Raw genomic sequence first — 13,628 nt, forward strand, 5'->3', positions numbered from 1 at the left:
TACCTCAGTTTCATGATCTATAAAATGTGATGAAATTCATGCCTTCCTTTTAAGGTTTCTGTGGGAATTCAATGAGTGAATTCAAGTAATACACTTAGAAAGGTTCCTAGAACACAGTAAGCGCTTGCTAAGTGCTCGCTCTTGTTAATATAAGAGAGAGACATTTGCTTCTGCCACAGTAAAGTATCTGGTTCTAATGACAGTAAAGTATCTTGGTTGCAAACTCATGGAATCTCTTAGATACTTGCATTATCTCTCATCATTGTTGAAGATAAGTTCCCTGCAAATTTATCATAATGGGTAGACTCATAAAGACTAGATTTAAAGTTCAATCTCAGAGTGGTGTCATAATTAAAGCAAGAAACAGGATGGATGACTAGGCCATAGAGGTGGACCAGCCAACCGGGCACAGCTAAAATATGTGTGTGTTTGCAAAACTGTAATATTTCCAGAATCTCTTGCCTGGCCTTAGTGTATCTCCATATCAATAGGTGTTACCAAGGGGTGGAGAGAAGCAGCCATCACAAGGGGGAGTGAGGGCATATCTGGACCAGAGAGGTTGGGTGGGGTCCCTTTTTGCAGCTGGGTCAGGAGAGACATGGGTGAGCAGAAGTGGGTGACTGTTTGTAAGCAATAAACAGCTCTCTCCCACTTTATTTCTCCCTTTGACTGAGTTGGGTTTCAAAGGTATTTTGCCCAGGCTTGAAAAATATTTTCCTTGCAGAGTTACAGTGTCAAATGAACATTTAAAATATTTTTATGTTAATGCCTGGACTGGAAGGAAATAGGAAAAACCTTTGAACTGCTGTATGTGTGTGAGCAAAGGCAGAGAGCCAGACGATGAAGCCATTGTGGTCTCAAAGGCCAGAGTTTGCAGGGCATATTAGCATAAGGCAAAGACTCTGAAATATAAGTGTGATGAGAAATCATTAAGTAATTTTGACCAAGAAAGTTACAGAACATGTATTATGTTCAAAGGCTGATGTGTGGGGAATAAACTAGAGAAGACTTGGGGAGGCAGCAGGAAGACTACTTTAGAAGTTAGAGCAGAAGTCTGGGCAAGAAAGAACAATAGTCTGGGCAATGGTGTAGCAGTGGAATTTGTCAGAACTGCTCTGATTTGGGATTTATTTTGAAGGTATCACATAAAGGATGTGTTACTATGAGGTACAGGAAAAAGAGAGGAAGCAAGGATAAAGGCAAGACTCTACCATGAGTATCAGGGTAGGGCTGATGCAAATTGCTGAAATAAGGAACACCGGGGGAGAAGCAGGCTGAGGAAGCAGCGGTCCAGTGATCAGTTGTGATGAGTCAAGTCTGAGCCAAGTGGAGCTATGACAACACAGGTCTGAAGTTCAAGTGTAGAATTTTGGCTGGAGAGAGAATGAGGGGAAACTTGAGAACTGAAATGTATTTGCAGCCAGACACAGACCTGGATGAGATCACCAATGAGGGACTACGGATAAAGGGACTGCAACAAGTATGGATCAGAGAACGAGAGCGGGAGCACAGTAGAGACTGAGAACAAGTAGACAGTGAGGTCAGAGGACAGTCAAGAGGGAGTGGGATTCTGAAGCCAAGTGAATAAGTTTCAGGATGGTTTCATTAGACCAAAAACATCTTGAAAATTAAGAGAGGTGAAGACTCATTGTTGATCACCAATTCTGACAATGCTAAAAACACTGGTGACCTCCACAAATGGGTTTCAGTTGTAGGCATGGACAGGTACCTGAGTGAGATGGGTTCAAGAAAAAGTAAGTTGGGGAAGAGAAGGCAGTGAGCATACTCAGCTGTGTCTCCGTGAGATCTAAGGCTGCCAGCTGCTGTCGTTGCCCCGCCAGCAGGGAAGAACTGAGATGCATCATTAGGAGCTAAAGCTTTGAGTAGGAAAAGCGTGATGGGAACCAGGACATGGGTGGCAAGACTGGCCTTAGACAGGAAGACAGTGTCTTCTTTCACCTGCTGTGAAAGAAGGAAGACAGAGGGTATGGTACTGACATGTGCAGAGGGGTGGAGAAAGGAAGGTGTATTTGTCTGCTGCTATATTCTTATGAAGGAAAGTTCAAGGCCATCAGCTGGAAGTGAGAATAGGTGAATGGGATGATGAAATTTGGAGAGAATAACATATAAAACAGGTAGAGGGAGAAACATTAAACAGGGAAATGCTAGACAGTATAAGAGACCCACTTAAGAATCAGGGCCATAAATTCAAGGTGAGACCAATCAGCATTTCTTTCTGTTCTGCAACAGTGTAAAAGGGGTCCACTGGGGAAGAGGTGAACGGAACCTCCCTAGGATGGGTATTTGCCAGGAAGGTGTGATGGAGAAAGGCAAGGGAGAAGGGTGTGGACACACAGGAGGGATTGCAATGATGGAAAATGGGGCTTAATCTGGGAGAGAGAAGAAGTAAGGATGCTGAAAGAGTTACAGATGCTGAGACCAAAGGAGCGCCAATACATCAGATGCAAAGTGTCTACTTCTTGAGAAATTAATGTTAGTAATTTTGATTTTGCACTTAAATATTTTGCATCTCTTGGAAAACTTTCACTCAGATATATGCATTTTCTGTTCTGTGAAAAAGAAATAATGACCTAATTACTCCACTTCAAGTTTCCAATTCATTACATCTGTCTACTCCCAAACTGGAAAGTAGCATAGCCTTACCCTGTCAAGGTGAAATAAACCATGGCATTTGGGATAATATAAAGATTAAATTGAATGTTTGTGTGGGGTGTCTGTGTGAAGCTAAGTGAGGTGCTGATAGCTGTGAGTATACATGAAAAACTGATGTTTAAAGTCATGCATAAGTTAATTTGCATGAAGCTTGAGGGCCTGCTGGGGAAATGTTTTCCCTTGGTAATAAGAAGCCAGGCAGTGGATAGCTGGCCTTAATCCTTGGAGTGGATAAAAAACAAACTTGGAATACAGCATGGCATCTACATTCACTTACCAGGATTTGTCACTCAACTCAGCCCCTTCTGGACTCCTATCCAAGTATGACAGTGAGCCAGGGTACACTCATATAAAACCAGGAAATAAACAAAAGGGAAAACATCTGAAAGAGCAAAACTGTTTCAGATGCCACCCAGAGCGTATCTCCATGAATACCCGGTGAGTATCAGGGAGCAGACAATGCCTAGAAAAGTGAGCACATGCAAGGAATGCCTCTGGGGTTGCCAGAAATAATTATGTGAGCATTGACTCCAAGGAGCCTGCTATAACTGGGGGCAATTACGTTAAGTTTTGAGAAATTAAGGTCATATTAGTATAAGTGAGATGATGATTAAATCATGTGGGCAGTAAGTCACAGGAAGAGGTAAACTGAAAGAAACAGAAACATTATAGATGGTACATGTTGGGGACAAGATGTGCTGGACTGGTAGAGTCTGATGTAAGGAAGAGGTTCCAGGACGTACACTATGTATGAATTATTGCACTGTGCTGAAGAGGTTAGCTAGGCAGGCTGATCAAGAGGTAAGTTATGTAAATTATATATCTAGAAATCACTCAGGGATGTCAGAGGAGCCTGGCTCAAGGCAGGATAAATGCGCTATTTGAATGGAAATTACCAAACCTGGTCTTCAGTTCACCTCTTGACTAGAGGGAAGTATTTCCTGTTGACATATCAGGAATAATATGTGGATTTCTAGAATTGACCATAAATGATTCTTGAATAAATATGCTCACAAGGTGAATATTCAGATATATATATATTTTTTTCTAAGATATTCAGATATCTAAAGATATTGGGGCAGAACCTTAATACTATACATTTACAACTGATAAAGTTTTCTCACAAACACAAAGATGACTGTTTGATCCCCATGTCAAACAGGTGAAATAAATGGCAATGATGCTATGACTGTTTTATAGAGAGTTTAGTTGACTTGGATCAGGTCTAAAACAATTGGCTCAAACATTATGCTTGGACCATTACTCTGCATGGTTTTCTGTTGCCAGCTCTAAAGATACGCCAGATTTTTAAGGCTTATATGCTCTAAAATTCCAATCATATTATAACCTTCTAAAGCCTCAGCAGTGTTAATGCTAATAAAGGAGAAGCATTAGTTATAAAATTAAATCATACTTCAAAAATTCCTCTCTTCAGCATGTACCAAAAGAAATGTGTGATATTCATCAAAAGACATGCAAAATAATTTTCATAGCACCACTATCCAAATGCCTGTCACCGTCAAATGTATAAATAAGTTTTTATATATTTACAAAATGGAACACTATACAGCAGTGAGAGTGAACAGATTATACTTCATGGAATAATCTGGATTCATTTCATAAATCTAATGATGAGCAAAAGACACTAGATGCATGAGAGTATATCCATTTATATAAAATTCAAAATTAGGCAACGCTAGTCTATACTGCTGAAAATAAGACACTTAGTCACCCTTGGTGGGGGGATACTGAGTGAAGAGCATGGGATTTGGGAACTTCTGAGGCACTGGTAATGCTTCTTTTATGACAATATATTTATTTTGTGTTTTCTCTTTGTGAAAAGAAAGCTGTACACTTAAAACCATATACTTTTCTTATGTGCATATCAGGCTTCAGTAAAGAGTTTAAACAAGAAAAGGAGTTTGGATAAAACTGGTAAACAGCAGGCTATCATAGCAGAAAAGCTAAGGCACATTCCAATATAGGCCCCCAAAGTACTTCTGAGAAACCCCATGGACACAGGGATGCTCTGGACCAAACAAGAAGTGAGATCCTGCTAACAAGTTAGAAGTGAAAAGTCTGGCTTAATCAAGAATTTTTAAATGTGCTGAATCAGAGTTGGGGTAAATGGTTCTTCAGAACTGAAAACACTGAGATAAACTAACTTATATAATTAACAATCTGGCAGTGATGTTATCCAAATATAAAAGCTGCTAAAGGAAGCCTGACCACACCAGGGGGCACATAAAGATGGATGAAGGAGCACTGTTTTACTGAAAAGCAGATCTATCCAACATGACATGTAGTTTCTGATCTACCTGCTAAAATAAGTAATTTATAAAACGGATAATCAGAAGGGAGGGGAAACCCCTAGGAGCTAGTAAGACTGCTAACCGGTGAGATCGGCACTGATCCAAGCATCCTCAGTAAATGCCTCTGGTTTACTGATTTCATTCTAGAAAATGCCTGGTGAACTAAAGACCATTTAAAGGAAGACTAAAGTGAATTACAAGATTGAAATAAACTTCTGTGTGCCCACTGTATTGATGCCATTTTTAATCAACTGAGGCTGGTAAATATTCTTTTGAGAATCTCTGTGGTGGGATCTCCTTTTTATAGGGCAGCCAGGTTATAGCAAAACAAGAGGACTTCTTAGAAGAGAAAGCATGGTTCTTATGGTTGCATGGACTACAGAGTGCTCATATAAGCAAAACAAACACCATGAACTTCAATTTCAATACACTGACCTATCACACATGCATACACACACACATATATACACGCACTACAGGCAAAACACATGGATGTCAATAGGTGATATAAATTTCACACTGCAATACCCTATAAATAATGACTCAGAAATAGTGTTAATTCTTTACTACCACATTCATGCCGAGCACCATGTGACCTCTCACCTCTCAGTAATTGCACCAAGACCGCAGCCTCCTGAATGCCCATGAGCCAGCATATAATCCTTCCCAGCTTACGTCAAATCCCACAGCATGTCTGACCTTTCTCAATGTGAGGGAACCCGGCAAAGGCTTCCAACTTGGTTTATGTTCACCAATAAATATAGGATGCCTGGTTGAATTTCAAGTGCAGAGAAATATATCATCTTTAGTATAAGTGTATCCTGTGCAATATTTGGGACATAATTATACTAAAAAAGAAATCTGATACAAATTTAACCGGGCACCTCGTATTTTTATTTTCTGAATCTGTCAACACTCCTGAGAAGAGTTCAGGCAAACCCATACCCAAAAGCTGAACCAACTGACCAGATTAGGGAAGCAAACAGGACAGCAGGAGAGCGACCCCCGCTTTATGCCGGTCTCTCTCGGCTACCAGGGGAAACGGGATTTACAGCTAAGCTTCTCTAGGTACATGCGATTTGGTGAACACCCTTCTCACGTGCATTCATTATTGGCTGGCAAACGATTGTTTGAGAAAAGAGTTGAACTGCCCATTAAGGCTTCATCTTTCCTCAGGCATAAATCCTCAAAACACATGAAGCATTGTCACAAATATTGTTGGGAAAAAAAGCTGGAGAGAAATTTCCAATACTGCTAAATATCTGGTAACTTTGCCATTAATAAAAAAAAAGGATGTTTAATAGAATTTGTATTTGGATCTTCAGAATTAAAATTACTGGGAGGCACTAAGAAATCCATGAATAATATGAGCATGTTAATATTAACTTTAAGTTTTTCAACATTTAAAATTCATGCTTTAATATTGTGTTGTTTCCAGCATCATTTATGAGGTTAAACGAACTAACTGGAAAAGAATTTTTTTTCCTCTTTGGAAGTTCTTGGTTTTTATGACTTCTTTATTATGATAGGAATATAAAGAAAAAAGTATGATTTTAAAAGCTAACCCAGTAACATACAAATGAGTGTCATTTCCTTCAAACAAAGGAAAATATAATGCATTTTAGTAGTAATATAATACTAAATACTATTCAAAGTATTTTAGAATTCTCCATGTATAATCACCACAGGACACAACATTCTTTTGATTAGTCTTAACAATTTCTCCATTTAAGATTATATTTCATTTAGGGAATGAATGCCTATGCCATTTAGAATTATGCCAGGAAAGTAAAGTGTTTAAACCTGCCAGGTAATACTGTGTTTGGCTAAAAATATTTGGTCAAGAAGAAATTATACTGTCTAGGAATCTGACTCTAAATAGCAATGTCAAGACCTAGGTATATGATGTCATTATTTTAACTTGATATTTAGTCAATAATCAACTTTGAAGGAATGTATATGTGCGATTTTCAGGGTATCTCATTCATACGCTAGTCTTTAACCCCAGAAAAACAGAGTTATTTTGACTATCCCTGAAACAAACTCTGAAGTCAGAAATCACCTGGGAATCTTGAAAACCATCAGCGGAGGGCCACAGCGAGTGGCAATCAATAAGGCAGTTCACATGACACCCATGTAGTGGTAGCTCTTTATAAAAGAAATGTCACCTTCCCCAAGGGCTACTTTCCCTGTTCTTCGGAGTTGAATGGTACTGGATGCCATGGTAACATCTAGAAGTGCATATGGAACACTAAAGGATTTTGACAATAGAACTGCAGGGTGAAGAGGAGGAGATGCCTAGCTACAGTTTGAAAACCTGAGGAATTCATCAGTCAGGAGGAAAATCCCAAAGTGACAGACAGTAATTTATCAGTCAAACTCTCTACAGAATATTATTCTTGATCTGATAAGAAATATTTTACTACAAATAAGAGGCTCAAGGGAATTTCCATTCCTTGTCAAGGAAAAGAAAGAGTGAAATGAGGAGATCTTCTGTTGAAGGATGGTTTTGTGCCAAAGAGCCTGTGACCAAAGACTGTTTAGTCTTGAATAAAAATATTTCTGTGAACTAATATTGCTCTGACATGATTTATCTGGAGAGGTTTTATCTCTGATAAACTTTATTTTTTAGAGCAGTGTTAGGTTTACAGAAAAAGCACACAGAAAGTACACAATTCCCATATGAGCCTCCAACACACTCAGTTTCCCCTACATCTTGCATTAATGTGGTGTATTTGTTACAACTGATGAACCAATAATTCATATTATATTCAATAATATATACATTAATACATACATATTATCTATTAAATCATATTCAGTAATAGATTATTAACTAAGGTCTACAGTTCACATTAAGGCTCACTTTTTGTGTTGTACATTTCCATGAATTTTCACAAATGCATAGTACCACATAACCACCATGACAGCATCAAACAGTATCATTTCACTGCCCACAAAATACAATGTGCTCTATCTGTTTATCTCTCTCCTTTTCCCTCTGAAACCCTGGTAACCACTGATCTTTTTACCATCTCTATAGTTTTGCCTTCTTCAGAATGTTATATATTTGGATTCACAGGTATACACTCTTTGCAAATTGACTTATTTCACTTAGCAATAAGCATTTAAGGCTATCCTACACCTTTTCATGGTTTGATAGCTGGTTCTCTTTTATTGCTGAGTAAACAGTCCATTGTCAAGATGTACTACAGTTTGCTCATCAATTTATCTATTGAAGGACATCTTGGTTGCTTGAGAATAATTTTTTAACTACAAAATGATGTTGGTTTCTTTTAAAATGTCATTTTAATAAATCATCTCATGTTCTGTAACTTTCAGTACATTTGTTTTCCTGGATATCATCTTTGCCTGGCCACCCTTTATAAGGAATGTTAACAATCCAGAATACCTGAAACTTATAGTACTGAGAGATTTCATTACATTCTATCTCTGCCACACTCCTAGCATCTACCAAACTCTCACATAACATACGATTGGCAAAGAAATCTTCCCATGTTTTCTCCTTTATTTCTTGATTCTGTCATACTTCCCCATCCTCACTTGGACTATCACTATTGTCTTCAAGCTATTCACCACACTTCTGTCAGTGAACCACCTAACATGCCAATGATCACCCTTCCTGGAGTAAAATTCTGCAGAGATGTCCCATTGCTTTGAGAATAAAATCTCAAATTGAAAATACAGCATTAAGGTCCTTTCTGCTAAAACCTAAGCCCCCTCCTCATTAACCTTTGCTTCTGTAATTCTGAGCTACATTTGGTTCTTCAGCTGAGCTTCTCTCTTTTTTCACTTACTGCTTCTACATCCTGAATATTTTCCCTCTCACTCATCTCTTTACTTTCTAGCACTTATTCCCAGCACAGATGTCTCCTCCAGGAAGCACTCCTTAGAGTTATCACAGTGCTTTACACTGCATTGAAAGGCTACTTATCTTTAGCCTTAATAGACTTAATTCCTGCAGAGAGGAACCTGCAAAATTTTTTATATTCCCAGTGCCTAGCTAATAAATCTCACCCCATGTATATCTTTCAAACAAAATTAATTTTCATGCACCTACAGGGCTGTGTCTGATCATAACAGTTCACCAAACAACAATAACAGAAAAACAATAGTTATCTAATCAATACAAACTGTTTTTGTGATATTCAGGGACAGTACAAGTTTATGTATTTATTCAGTTGTCACACTACCACTAGTAAAGTATGCACTGGCTGCCTGTCTCACAAACCAGCCTGTGGGATCTTAAACAAATACAAGGCTTGGTTTTTGTTACATAACAACAAGCCCAGATGCTTGCCATTCAGGGCTGGTACAATAACTCCATGATGCCATCAGTGCCCCAGGCTATTTTATATTTCGCATCTGCCATCTGCAGCACATGGTTTTCTTCCTCATGTTCACAAAATAGCTGCTCTGCATCCATCTTTCATCTCCCCTTCCAGCACAAAAAAGGGATATGACTGGATGGAATCCATAGAAGGAATGCAAACTTTCTAAGAAATTCCCAGCAATTTATTTGTTTTAAAATCTCATTGGCCAGAACCAAGCCAAATAATTCCCTAGCTACAAGGAAATTGGGAAAGGTATTATAAATAACCATGATGAAGTTCTGAGCAAAATCAGATCTCTATTAATTTGGAAAGGAAAAACATGAATGCTAGCTAAGCAATTATCAGGGTCTGGCACAAGAGATTAAGCAGTATTATTATCCCAAGAGTAACCAGAGAAGTTATTTGCCCCATCAGTTCAAATGATGAGTAGATAACAAGAATCTAGGTACTAGACAGAGCTCTCACATATTTATTTAATCAGAGGTGTACCCATGGGTTCATACATAATCTAATGATGTTTCAGGTTATGTGAAGCTTTTCATAAAACTTTAAAAGACTTTCTGAAATTTTTCTGTACTTTTGAGATTAGGTAAAACTTGAGAAAATGCCCTTGGATCATTTCCCCAGCATATAGAAATTATGATTAAATACAGTTGGTCCTAAATTCTTCAAAAAGAAACTGCTGATATTTTTTGGTCATAATAGAAATGAATGCACTAAAATGTCTTTTCAGTATTTTTTTTCCCCTAGGTTGTGGGTGTCACTGGGGGGTATTGTTTTGTCTTTACGCTAAATAGGATTCTTTGAATTTTGTAAATTATGAATTTATTATAAAAAATATGTGTTACATGAAGAAAACAATTATACTATGTAGAACAGCTCTTCATTCTACCGTTAGAAGGTTGGTACTACTTAATTGTATCCTTATATGCCCTTTGAACTTTGTGACCCACAGAGATTAGAAGAGGTGTTGTAGGACACACAGTTACAAGGTATAAACAAGGCTTGTCATTTTTATTTGAAAAACTGCCTTCAGGCTTCCAGGTGCTTAACAAAACCACAGCAACAAGTTTAGTCCTCAACAATTGTTATTGCTCACATTTTTGGAACAGTACAATTTATTTTAAAGTGAATTCAACAACCCCACTCCGCTCAGGAAAACCTTTCTCAACTTGCTTTTCAATTTAATACACCAGTATCAAGATTGTATAATTAAAAGTACTGAGATGCCTAGAAAGTAATGAAGAATACAGTAAGCACACTGCAGAATGAACATTTCTATGGCACTTGTGCACAAAGACTTGAGGCCAATTATTTTCAGACCAGATAGTGAATGAAAAGTTGTCCTGAGAGAATACTTCCTTCGGTGACCTTGGCCATCCCTCCTTATTCAGAATCTGCGGAGCTACCTCAGAGCTAATTCTCTTAGGCTTCTCAACCTTTGTGGCTCAGAGAGGCATCTAATGAATTCATTTTAAGTTTTCACTGAACCATATCCTCTCACTACCGGATCTTATAATATCCAAGGCCATGACAGGGATGATATGAAATTTAATTTTCCAGAACTGCCTGGCATGGCTATTTGCAGAGCAAAGGCCAGTCCCAGGCCTGAACACTTGGACCGACCAAAGAAAGTTAAGGGATTTCAAGTTTAGTTTCAGTCCCACAGTCTCTGTCATGGGGCCATCAGAAGGCAGAAGAGTTGGATGACTGACTAAATATCTTCTGTATGTGATGCCTGACTTCCTATAATACACTCACATGCTCAGAGGTTAGTCCTTATATGCACTGGTTGGCATTTTCTATAAAGAGACAGTAAATTTATAGGGCTTGCCTTTCTGTGACATTTAATCACATTAATTTTCCAAGCAGGGGAAACGTTGAGTTTGAGTTTATAACCATAGGTAATGATACAAATCCATTGTGTCTTAATTTAATAGGGGTTGTTGGGACTTAAAAACCAATTTCCTTCTGTGCAGCAATTCTGTTAGTAAAAACTGCCTCAGATTTTAAGTTTTGATTTTTGATTTGGGAATACAGATAGGATCCAATGATAATGTTTATTTATCAATACTGGGCTTCTAATCTGTCTGAGATTAGGGTCCCTTCATCTCTAAATCCAATGAGGTCATATTTTGTTCCAGTTTGTATCTCCAGAAATCAAGAAGCTTGGCCTAAAGTATGTAAGTATTTATTTAATGTCATGAAATTAAGTGCACCCAGAATTAAATTTTCTGTGAAAGAGCATACATGAAAAGTGGAAAGCAGACGCATCATAGTCAGACCACTATTACTCCAACTCTTTGTGTAACCCAATCAAGGTATTTAATCACCCAGCCTGATTTCCTAATCCGGTTAATGGGAATCATAACAACTAGCTTACAGGGCTATTATGCATATTAAATGAGATAATATACATATGCTCACTGCTCAGTAACTGGTACTAAATAGCTACACTATTCATATACATATATAGAGAGAGTTATACTATTCTTATAGTATCATAGCAACACTTTTTATTTCAGTCACTTCAGAAAAACACATTAATTGATGGGGTTGTGAGAAATATTTCTGCTTTGTTTTTCACATATCAGAAAACAGTAGCTTCTGTATCCAAAGAGTCCGAAGGAAATTATTCATATTGTGACTCATATTGCTGGCCTGGCTGACATAAGCAGTATCAAATTTATACCTAGAGAGAGAGAATTTGGATAGGCAATAGGGGAATTGCAGCCAGGGAAGAGGAGGTCCTAAAGGAAATACAGAGCATTTTGAGAAGGACAGAATTTTGGGGTGGGAAGACTGAGCCTGGGAAGTGTGGCATCCAGCTACTTAGCCAGTGTTGTCAGTTCAGGGATTTCTGTCAAAGCTTCTGAGCTCTGGTTAATACAGCTCAGTGAGGGAAAGCCTGGCTCAGGAGGTCCAGCCAGGAGGCTGCTGTTACAATGCTGTCATGTGCGGATGAGAAAGCAGAGCCTCTAAAACCTTTTCTTTAAGTCTGAGACTCACCCCTTCCCTGGATTATTTAATGGTTATTTTTATAATGTGTCATGTCATCTCTATCCTTCCCACCCTGACGTAACCTAAAGGAAAGGGGCTTCCAACGTGAGGAAGCAGACTTGCTCCGCAGACTCCCTAAAGCCAGCCAGCCAGCCTTCTTCTTAGCTAATTTTCCCCTGGACTGCAAGTCTAAGGCAACTTTTCAGTGAGATGCAAGCTCGCATCTCTCTTTAACTCTTTTGAGACTAAAGCCTGGCCAATTCTAATCATCTAGTGATTAATACAGTGATGAAAATAGTAATAAATTAGTTGCCCATAGACTCTGGTTTGCCCAGGACAGTCCTAGTTTACTTATTCTTGCTGTTGGGGCATCTGGTGAGTCAATCTTTTGTCTTGGAGTTTTACACTGTTTAAATAAATAATGTCATTAATTGCTTTCAGATAAGCCAGGATGGGTTTGGGGTAGTGTCATCTAGTAGTATATGAGATCAACTTTTTATCTTAATGTGTGGTTCAATTTGAAATACATACAGCAATAATTTATCCCTCATCATGAATATGCTTGGCTCAGATTTAATGTGACTTATACCCTCTTTCAAATCGTTCATGCAGAGAGATCACTAGTAAAATTGAGTGTACTGGGACACAAGGCCTAAGGACAGCTAACTCCTTCAGTCTCAGTGGTGGTAAGAGAAGTGCTTACCTCTGCTAGGTGTTATGCTATCCGTCAAAAAGAATGTGGGATTGTAAAGTACATATCCACCATTAAAGTAATAGAACTATGAGTTTTTTGGACAAAGAAGATAATAAATAAAAAATCCGCAGCAAAGAAGTAGGTGCTTTCTCTCTTTGCTTCCTGTCATTCATAGAATCTTAGAATATAAAGAAGTTTGAGCCTTTGAAGGATTATTCTGAAAATTGACACAGCTATCTTCATATTATAGGGAGATTTTTGTAAAGAGTATTCTTTACTGAATGGAAAATTAGTTTGAAATATTTAACAAAAGCACTCACGACTAGAGCACTAAAAATCGTCGTGCTTGAAGCTTTAGTTATCTGAAACTGTTGAATTTAAGAAAGCTTATAAACAAAGCAACATTCAAATCTATTTTTATAAGATCAGGGAGAAACTAGCTCAAATAGTGTATGAAGTAAAATTTTGAAATTCTATAATTTTTCCACTGCAATATTATGACATGTGGCAGGACTCTTGGTGCACCGATTTTAAACTGAAAGAATTTATATTCTGTGGTGGAACTGAATAAAATTAACTTGCCTATCGTGTAGC

This window comes from Manis pentadactyla, chromosome 2 (genome assembly GCF_030020395.1).
Source record: "Manis pentadactyla isolate mManPen7 chromosome 2, mManPen7.hap1, whole genome shotgun sequence".
NCBI classification, from domain to species: Eukaryota; Metazoa; Chordata; class Mammalia; order Pholidota; family Manidae; genus Manis; species Manis pentadactyla.